This window comes from Oncorhynchus mykiss, chromosome 8 (genome assembly GCF_057628025.1).
Source record: "Oncorhynchus mykiss isolate SJ-2025 chromosome 8, ASM5762802v1, whole genome shotgun sequence".
NCBI lineage: Eukaryota > Metazoa > Chordata > Actinopteri > Salmoniformes > Salmonidae > Oncorhynchus > Oncorhynchus mykiss.
This window is the reverse complement of record NC_143029.1, coordinates 71,454,385-71,464,730: the sequence shown is the minus strand read 5'-3', so window position 1 is coordinate 71,464,730 and position 10,346 is coordinate 71,454,385. Positions and strand designations below refer to the sequence as shown.

The 10,346-nt window shown below is 45.6% G+C and overlaps 1 pseudogene across 1 annotated transcript in view; it reads left to right on the top strand.

Moving 5' to 3' along the window:
* The first annotated feature begins 289 nt into the window (after positions 1-289).
* The window catches only part of LOC149982099 (uncharacterized), a 53,709-nt pseudogene continuing 43,652 nt past the window's right edge, over positions 290-10,346 (top strand). The window contains exon 1 of the transcript XR_016482816.1: positions 290-375. The product of XR_016482816.1 is annotated as an uncharacterized LOC149982099 (transcript). The remainder of the gene's footprint in view (positions 376-10,346) is intronic.

Sequence of the window (10,346 nt, the reverse complement as noted above, 5' to 3'; positions counted from 1 at the left end):
ACCAGGCTTCCTGTGCGCCTCCAGAGCCCAGTACGTCCTGTTCCTCCTCCTCGCACTCGCCCTGAGGTGCGATTTTTTCCCCAGCCCGGTACCACTAGTTCCGGCACCACGCACAAGGCCTACAGTGCGCCTCCAGGGTCCATTACGCCCTGTTCCTCCTCCCCGCACTCGCCATGAGGGGCGTGTCACCAGCCTAATACCATCAGTGCCGGCACCACGCACCAGGCCTACAGTGCACCTCGCCAGTCCAGAGCGTCCGGCGACAGTACCCAGACCGGAACCTCCCACGATGGGCTACAGTCCGGAACCTCACATGACGGGCCACAGTGACGGTCCCCAGCCCGGGTTCTCCAGCGAAGGTCCCCAGCCCTCATTGTAAAGAAGGGGGGCGGCGTCCAGAACCAAAGCCGCCACCAAGGTTAGATGCCCACCCAGACCCTCCCGTTTAGGTTTGTGGCCGGGAGTCAGCACCTTTTGGGGGGCTGGTGACCTTAAGTTATCTTTGTTTTCTTTATTTGGTTTGGTCAGGGTGTGACAAGGGTGGTGTGTTTGGTTTTTTAGGATTGTCTAGGGGTTTTCTTGTCTAGGGGTATATGTCAATGGTTGCCTAGATTGATTGAGAAACAGAGGCAGCTGTTTATTGTTGTCTTTGATTGGGAACCATATTTAGGTAGCCATATGCCTTGGTTTATCTGTGGGTTATTGTCTATGTGTAGTTGCCTGTGTCAGCACTCAGTTTATATAGCTTCACGTTTGTTTTGTTATTTTATACGTCTGTTTAGTGTTTCTTCGTCTAAATAAAAGAATAATGTATTCCAATCACGCTGCGCTTTGGTCTCCTCTATACGACGAACGTGACATCCATATGTGTTATTTCATTGTTTTGATGTCTTCACTCTTCTACAATGTATAAAATAGTAAAAATAAAGAAACCCTTGAATGATTAGGTGTCCAAACTTTTGACTGGTACTGTACATCACAGGAGACTGAAATATTACAAAACCGCTTGACAAAGAAACACCGAATTTTGAGAAGAAAAAAATATATGTTTATTATTTATGAAACGTATTAATAACATTCCACCCAGGACACTAGATGGCAATTTGGTAATTTGACAGCAGGAAAGGACTACATATATAGCCTTAAGGCTACTGATGACTTAAAGGAACAGGGAAGTTATGCAGATATTATACGACGGTGACACCATAATTGTGAAAACCGAGCGTCTAGCTGTAAGACATTCTGGAAATATGCAAAGAGTGAGCAAGGCAAGCCCAATGCTTTCTGGGTAAGCATTCATCTCAAGGTCATGTACAGTTTAGCAAAAGAGAAGGAAGATCACCCATACTGTTTGGTCACTGTAAAAGCATTTGTCTGTTTCTCTATCTCAGTTGGTTTCAGGGTTTGGTTAGGCCATCTAATCCAGGGGATGCCCACCAAAAGTTTAGCAAAACACTGGTTGTGAAAGTGACTCACAACATGGAGATTTTGCATTGTTTGTTGTGGTACTGAACCATAGCCAGCTGGCTTGTACTGTAAACCCTGTCCTCTGTAATGCATCGTATTTCAGTGGCAGTGAATGTTACTGTATTTAGCCCGACTGTCATGGATGTCTTGAGGAGTCCTGAATTCTATTGGTAAAATTTCAAGATAGACCATTATTGGTTTGAAGTTAGAGGTATGCTAAGGGCCTATGTGGCACTGGCATGGCAAAGGGCATACAGTAGCAGCTGATGACCTCTCTATGCCCTATCAACATTCTCCAACCTCTTCCAAAGGGACATAGCAGAGTCAACCTCTGGAGTGAACATGACTTACGATGGGATTCCCCCTATGGCTAACGCCAATGCTTTCATTCTCCTTTAGCACTACCACACCTCAGCTCAGAATGATGTTATGTTTACTTTAGATGTATGTGAAATATTCTCCTTCCCCACAGTGCATTTAAGTAAGACGAAATTGAATCCATCCATAGTTAATGCAAATGATAACTATTCAGCCATTTCTTCTTGACAACTTAAGGACATACACATGACCACATGTTCTTCCAGACACTCCTTTATGTTTATGTAAGAACCATTATGAATGTCAAGGTGTGTGTGTGTGTGTGTCATAGTCTGTGTGAGTGTGTTTTCAGAGCAGATTAAGTGTGATCATCTGTTTGTGCTGTCTTTGACGGCGAAGTCGCTGTTTTTGAAGAGACTCAGTGTTGACTATAGGTCTCTGTAATCCAACCACACAATGACTAAGGCTCAGATGGCATGTATGCGTTCTCCTCACATGTAGTGGCTTGTGTTCGTGTGTGTCTATATGTGTACATGTCTGTATCCTCTTAATAATAGCTTGGCTGACATGCTGCAGCAAGTGGGACTGGAGAGAGAGAGAGAGAGGGGTAAGCCCCACATAGAACTGTAATGATGAGATATCACATTGGGACCTACATCAGAGTACAGGTGAAAATCAACGTGACATAATGGAATAGAATAGAACAGTGCCACCATAGAAAACCAGGATGACTTGGTGTGATAGCCTAGCTGTCATTATGAATATAGCCATGGTTGTAAGACTGTTAGCTTATGAGTGTATGGGTTTGAACTTTAGTGTAAGCTGACCATAAAAAGAGTGTCAACAATTTGTCATCTTGCTTACCAAGATGGCACAGCAGTCAGACGTCTTTTGTCCTCGTCTTATATACACTGCTCAAAAAAAAAAAGTAAACACTTAAACAACACAAGTCAATCACACTTTTGTGAAATCAAACTCCACTTAGGAAGCAACACTGATTGACAATAAATTTCACATGCTGTTGTGCAAATGGAATAGACAACAGGTGGAAATTATAGGCAATTAGTAAGACACCCCCAATAAAGGAGTGGTTCTGCAGGTGATAACCACAGACCACTTCTCAGTTCCTATGCTTCCTGGCTGATGTTTTGGTCACTTTTGGATGCTGGCGGTGCTTTCATTCTAGTGGTAGCATGAGACGGAGTCTACAACCCACACAAGTGGCTCAGGTAGTGCAGCTCATCCAGGATGGCACATCAATGCGAGCTATGGCAAGAAGGTTTGCTGTGTCTGTCAGCGTAGTGTCCAGAGCATGGAGGCGCTACCAGGAGACAGGCCAGTACATCAGGAGACGTGGAGGAGGCCGTAGGAGGGCAACAACCCAGCAGCAGGACCGCTACCTCCGCCTTTGTGCAAGGAGGAGCAGTAGGAGCACTGCCAGAGCCCTGCAAAATGACCTCCAGCAGGCCACAAATGTGCATGTGTCTGCTCAAACAGAAACAGACTCCATGAGGGTGGTATGAGGGCCCGACGTCCACAGGTGGGGGTTGTGCTTACACCCCAACACCGTGCAGGACGTTTGGCATTTGCCAGAGAACACCAAGATTGGCAAATTCGCCACTGGCGCCTTGTGCTCTTCACAGATGAAAGCAGATTCACACTGAGCACATGTGACAGTCTGGAGACGCCGTGGAGAACGTTCTGCTGCTTGCAACATCCTCCAGCATGACTGGTTTGGCAGTGGGTCAGTCATGGTATGGGGTGGCATTTCTTTGGGGGGCCGCACAGCCCTCCATGTGCTCGCCAGAGGTAGCCTGACTGTCATTAGGTACCGAGATGAGATCCTCAGACCCCTTGTGAGACCATATGCTGGTGCGTTTGGCCCTGGGTTCCTCCTAATGCAATACAATGCTAGACCTCATGTGGCTGGAGTGTGTCAGCAGTTCCTGCAAGAATGGCATTGATGCTATGGACTGGCCCGCCCGTTCCCCATACCTGAATCCAATTGAGCACATCTGAGACATCATGTCTCGCTACATCCACCAACACCACGTTGCACCACAGACTGTCCAGGAGTTGGCAGATGCTTTAGTCCAGGTCTGGGAGGAGATCCCTCAGGAGACCATCCGCCACCTCATCAGGAGCATGCCCAGGCGTTGTAGGGAGGTCATACAGGCACGTGGAGGCCACACATACTACTGAGCCTCATTTTGACTTGTTTTAAGGACATTACATAAAAGTTGGATCAGCCTGTAGTGTGGTTTTCCACTTTAATTTTGAGTGTGACTCCAAATCCAGACCTCCATGGGTTGATACATTTGATTTCCATTGATAATTTTTGTTTGATTTTGTTCTTCGCATACCTTTTTATATATATTTTTTCTTTTCCATAAACTCATCTTCAAAACACTCCTGCAACCCGCCTCACCAATTTATATAAAAAATAAAGTATTATTTACCTCAAATCTGTAATCCTCCATAGAACCTAACCAGAAGCTAGCCAGAAGCTAACCAGAAGCTAGCCAGAAGCTAAACAGAAGCTAATCAGAAGCTAGTCAGAAGCTAGTTAGCTTCTTTACTGGCTAATCGTTAGTATTCAGCTAACCGCGGTTTGTGGTCATCAGCTATCCTTTAGCTCAAATCTATCGCCAGTTTTGTACGGCGCGGCTCGGACCGGAACATACCGGACCAATTTTTCTCTCCATGTCCCCGGATTTCAACCGCAAGCTCTGGACATTTATACCTGGATCTCGCAGCTAGCTAGCTGCTATCCGTGTGACTATCGGCTTACGTCGATTCCGGAGCAAACATCAATTATTCCGGAGCTAGCCAGCTGAAGAGTTCAATCAGTCACTCCTGGGCTACAATCACCTATCCAGACCCGTTTTACTGCCAACGCGGAGCCCCACCGGGCCTTCACGACTGGACTACCGACGTTATCTGCCCGAGGGAGTTATCCAGCTGGCTCCTCCGTCGCGACATTACCTGAACGCCCATCTGTGGTCCGCTAATTGTTAGCTGTATTATCGGCTGCTATCTGAATTGACCTATCGGACAATTTATTTTCTTCTTCTTGGGCCTCTATAACTATATCTATTTTTCTTTTGCGAATTGGATTGATCCCCTCTACCACACGGAACCCCACTAATCCTACCGACGGAAACGCACGAAGTGGCTAAAACCAGACCCCCATCTTATGCTAGCTTGCTACCGATGGCCCGGCTAGCTGTCTGAATCGCCATGACCCCAACCAACCTCATTACTCACTGGACCCTTTTGATCACTCGACTAAGCATGCCTCTCCTTAATGTCAATATGCCTTGTCCATTGCTGTTCTGGTTCGGGTTTATTGGCTTATTTCACTGGAGAGCCTCTAGTCCTGCTCACTATACCTTATCCAACCTATTAGTTCCACTACGCACACATGCGATGACATCTCCTGGTTTCAATGATGTTTCTAGAGACTATATCTCTCTCATCATCACTCAATACCTAGGTTTACCTCCACTGTATTCACATCCTACCATACCCTTGTCTGTACATTATACCTTGAAGCTATTTTATCGCCCCCCAGAAACCTCCTTTTACTCTCTGTTCCAGACGTTCTAGACGACCAATTCTCATGGCTTTTAGCCGTACCCTTATCCCACTCCTCCTCTTTTCCTCTGGTGATGTAGAGGTGAATCCAGGCCCTGCAGTGCCTAGCTCCACTCCTATTCCCCAGGCGCTCTCTTTTGATGACTTCTGTAACCGTAATAGCCTTGGTTTCATGCATGTTAACATTAGAAGCCTCCTCCCTAAGTTTGTTTTATTCACTGCTTTAGCACACTCTGCCAACCCGGATGTTCTAGCTGTGTCTGAATCCTGGCTTAGGAAGACCACCAAAAATTCAGAAATGTTCATCCCTAACTACAACATTTTCAGACAAGACAGAACTGCCAAAGGGGGCGGTGTTGCAATTTACTGCAAAGATAGCCTGCAGAGTTCTGTCCTACTATCCAGGTCTGTACCCAAACAACTTGAACTTCTACTTTTAAAAATCCACCTCTCTAAAAACAAGTCTCTCACCGTTGCCGCCTGCTATAGACCACCCTCTGCCCCCAGCTGTGCTCTGGACACCATATGTGAACTGATTGCCCCCCATCTATCTTCAAAGCTCGTGCTGCTAGGCGACCTAAACTGGAACATGCTTAACACCCCAGCCATCCTACAATCTAAGCTTGATGCCCTCAATCTCACACAAATGATCAATGAACCTACCAGGTACCTCCCCAAAGCCGGAAACACGGGCACCCTCATAGATATCATCCTAACTAACTTGCCCTCTAAATACACCTCTGCTGTCTTCAACCAAGATCTCAGCGATCACTGCCTCATTGCCTGCATCCGTAATGGGTCAGCGGTCAAACGACCTCCACTCATCACTGTCAAACGCTACCTGAAACACTTCAGCACTTTCTAATCGACCTGGCCGTGGTATCCTGGAAGAATATTGATCTCATCCCGTCAGTAGAGGATGCCTGGTTATTTTTTTTAAATGCCTTCCTAACCATCTTAAATAAGCATGCCCCGTTCAATAAATTTTTAATCAGGAACAGATATAGCCCTTAGTTCTCCCCAGACCTGACTGCCCTTAACCAACACAAAAACATCCTATGGCGTTCTGCATTAGCATCGAACAGCCCCCGTGATATGCAGCTTTTCAGGGAAGCTAGAAACCTTTATACACAGGCAGTTAGAAAATCCAAGGTTAGCTTTTTCAAGCAGAAATTTGCTTCCTGCAACACTAACTCAAAAAAGTTCTGGGACACTGTAAAGTCCATGGAGAATAAGAACACCTCCTCCCAGCTGCCCACTGCACTAAAGATAGGAAACACTGTCACCACTGATGAATCCACTATGATTGAGAATTTCAATAAGAATTTTTCTACGGCTGGCCATGCTTTTCACCTGGCTACCCCTACCCCGGTCAACAGCACTGCACCCCAAACAGCAACTCGCCCAAGCCTTCCCCATTTCTCCTTCTCCCAAATCCAGTCAGCTGATGTTCTGAAAGAGCTGCAAAATCTGGACCCCTACAAATCAGCCAGGCTAGACAATCTGGACCCTTTCTTTCTAAAATTATCTGCTGAAATTGTTGCAACCCCAATTACTATCCTGTTCAACCTCTCTTTCGTGTCGTCTGAGATTCCCAAAGATTGGAAAGCAGCTGCAGTCATCCCCCTCTTCAAAGGGGGGGACACTCTTGACCCAAACTGCTACAGACCTATATATATCCTACCATGCCTTTCTAAGGTCTTCAAAAGCCAAGTCAACAAACAGATTACCGACCATTTCGAATCTCACCATACCCTCTCTGCTATGCAATCTGGTTTCAGAGCTGGTCATGGGTACACTTCAGCCACGCTCAAGGTCCTAAACGATATCATAACCGCCATCGATAAGAAACATTACTGTGCAGCCGTAATCATTGATCTGGCCAAGGCTTTTGACTCTGTCAATCACCACATCCTCATCGGCAGACTCGACAGCCTTGGTTTCTCAAATGATTGCCTCGCCTGGTTCACCAACTACTTCTCTGATAGAGTTCAGTGTGTCAAATCGGAGGGTCTGCTGTCCGAACCTCTAGCAGTCTCTATGGGGGTGCCACAGGGTTCAATTCTTGGACCGGCTTTCTTCTCTGTATACATCAATGATGTCGCAGTTGCTGCTGGTGAGTCTCTGATCCACCTCTACGCAGATGACACCATTCTGTATACTTCTAGCCCTTCTTTGGACACAACCCTCCAGGTAAGCTTCAATGCCATACAACTCTCCTTCAATTGCTCTTAAATACAAGTAAAACTAAATGCATGCCTTTCAACCGAAATCGCTGCCTGCACCTGCCCGCTTGTCCAACATTACTACTCTGGACGGCTCTGACTTAGAATACGTGGACAACTACAAATACCTAGGTGTCTGGTTAGACTGTAAACTCTCCTTCAAGACCCACATCAAACATCTCCAATCCAAAGTTAAATCTAGAATTGGCTTCCTATTTCGCAACAAAGCATCCTTCACTCATGCTGCCAAACATACCCTTGTAAAACTGACCATCCTACCAATCCTCGACTTCGGCGATGTCATTTACAAAATAGCCTCCAATACCCTACTCAACAAATTAGATGCAGTCTATCACAGTGCCATCTGTTTTGTCACCAAAGCCCCATATACTACCCACCATTGCGACCTGTACGCTCTCGTTGGCTGGCCCTAGCTTCATACTCATCGCCAAACCCACTGGCTCCATGTCATCTACAAGACCCTGCTAGGTAAAGTCCCCCCTTATCTCAGCTCGCTGGTCACCATAGCATCACCCACCTGTAGCACACGCTCCAGCAGATATATCTCTCTGGTCACCCCCAAAACCAATTATTTCTTTGGCCGCCTCTCCTTCCAGTTCTCTGCTGTCAATGACTGGAACGAACTACAAAATCTCTGAAACTGGAAACACTTATCTCCCTCACTAGCTTTAAGCACCAGCTGTCAGAGCAGCTCACAGATTACTGCACCTGTACATAGCCCACCTATAATTTAGCCCAAACAACCTCTTTCCCTACTGTATTTTTGTATTTTTGTATTTTTGTTTATTTATTTTGCTCCTTTGCACCGCATTATTTTTATTTCTCTTTGCACATTCTTCCACTGCAAATCTACCATTCCAGTGTTTTACTTGCTATATTGTATTTACTTCGCCACCATGGCCTTTATTTTTGCCTTTTCCTCCCTTATCTCACCTCATTTGCTCACATCGTATATAGACTTGTTTCTACTGTATCATTGGCTGCATGTTTGTTTTACTCCATGTGTAACTCTGTGTCGTTGTATGTGTCGAACTGCTTTGCTTTATCTTGGCCAGGTCGCAATTGTAAATGAGAACTTGTTCTCAACTTGCCTACCTGGTTAAATAAAGGTGGAAAAAAAATAAAAATAAAAATCTTGGTCAACTTTCACCCTTCCAGTCACATTGTGTGTGACCAATTGATTGATTAAGTAAACCTGTGATTGACGGACGTTTCTGCTACCTGCTATCTCCTTCTCAATCTCACCTGTGACAAGAACAGTGCTGTGAGATTTATGAGGACGTTAGATTACATTCAGGAGCCTTGCCACAGGCCCTAGATCAGATAAGACACCTCCAGTTAACGAACTCAGTCAGGTTCACACACACACAAAGACACACACTCACATTCATATGCACGAACACACGCAGACATGTAGACACACACACATACACACACACACTGGTTCACATGTTGGGTTCATGGAATGTGCTTTACGTGCAGTTAGCCGGACACTCCAACATGAATCACATTGTTGAATAATGTCAGATTAATGATTAAGCATATAGTTCAGTATGTTCAGGTAAAACATTTTATTTTATTATATCTGGGTCAGAAGGATGGAATTCTGTTAGAAAACGCTGATGTCTTTGGAGACATGATTAAATGCTTGTATCCCAGTGTCCCGTACAGTACCAAAATAAAACCCCACACCATTCAGTACCACAGTCAAATAAACAACCCTAATTTGGTTTACAGCAGAACTATACTCTGACTGGCTTCAGCAGTAAATAATAAAATACATGTTCCCTCTAATTCCTTTCCTCTGTCTTTGAGTTAGTTTCCAAAGCCAAAGTGGGCCTCAGTCATTTGAAGTATGGACTGTAGTGACCAACCACCATGGAACCAAACATAAACAACTATACTTTGAAGAGACTGAGTGTTTTACACAGGAATGAGGAGGGGATGAACGTATAGAGGACAGGAATGAGGAGGGGTGAAAGAATAGAGGACAGGAATGAGGAGGGGTGAAAGTATAGAGGACAGGAATGAGGAGGGGGTGAAAGTATAGAGGACAGGAATGAGGAGGGGGTGAAAGTATGGAGGACAGAAATGAGGAGCGGGTGAAAGTATAGAGGACAGAAATGAGGAGGGGTGAAAGTATGGAGGACAGAAATGAGGAGCGGGTGAAAGTATGGAGGACAGAAATGAGGAGCGGGTGAAAGTATGGAGGACAGAAATGAGGAGCGGGTGAAAGTATAGAGGACAGAAATGAGAAGCGGGTGAAACTATAGAGGACAGGAATGAGGAGGGGGTGAAAGTATGGAGGACAGAAATGAGGATCGGGTGAAAGTATGGAGGACAGAAATGAGGAGCGGGTGAAAGTATAGAGGACAGGAATGAGGCAGGATGAAACTATAGAGGAAAGGAATGAGGAGCGGGTGAAAGTATGGAGGACAGAAATGAGGAGCGGGTGAAAGTATAGAGGACAGGAATGAGGAGGGGGTGAAAGTATAGAGGACAGGAATGAGGCAGGATGAAACTATAGAGGACAGAAATGAGGAGCGGGTGAAAGTATAGAGGACAGAAATGAGGAGGGGGTGAAAGTATGGAGGACAGAAATGAGGATCGGGTGAAAGTATGGAGGACAGAAATGAGGAGGGGGTGAAAGTATGGAGGACAGAAATGAGGAGCGGGTGAAAGTATAGAGGACAGAAATGAGGAGTGGGTGAAAGTATG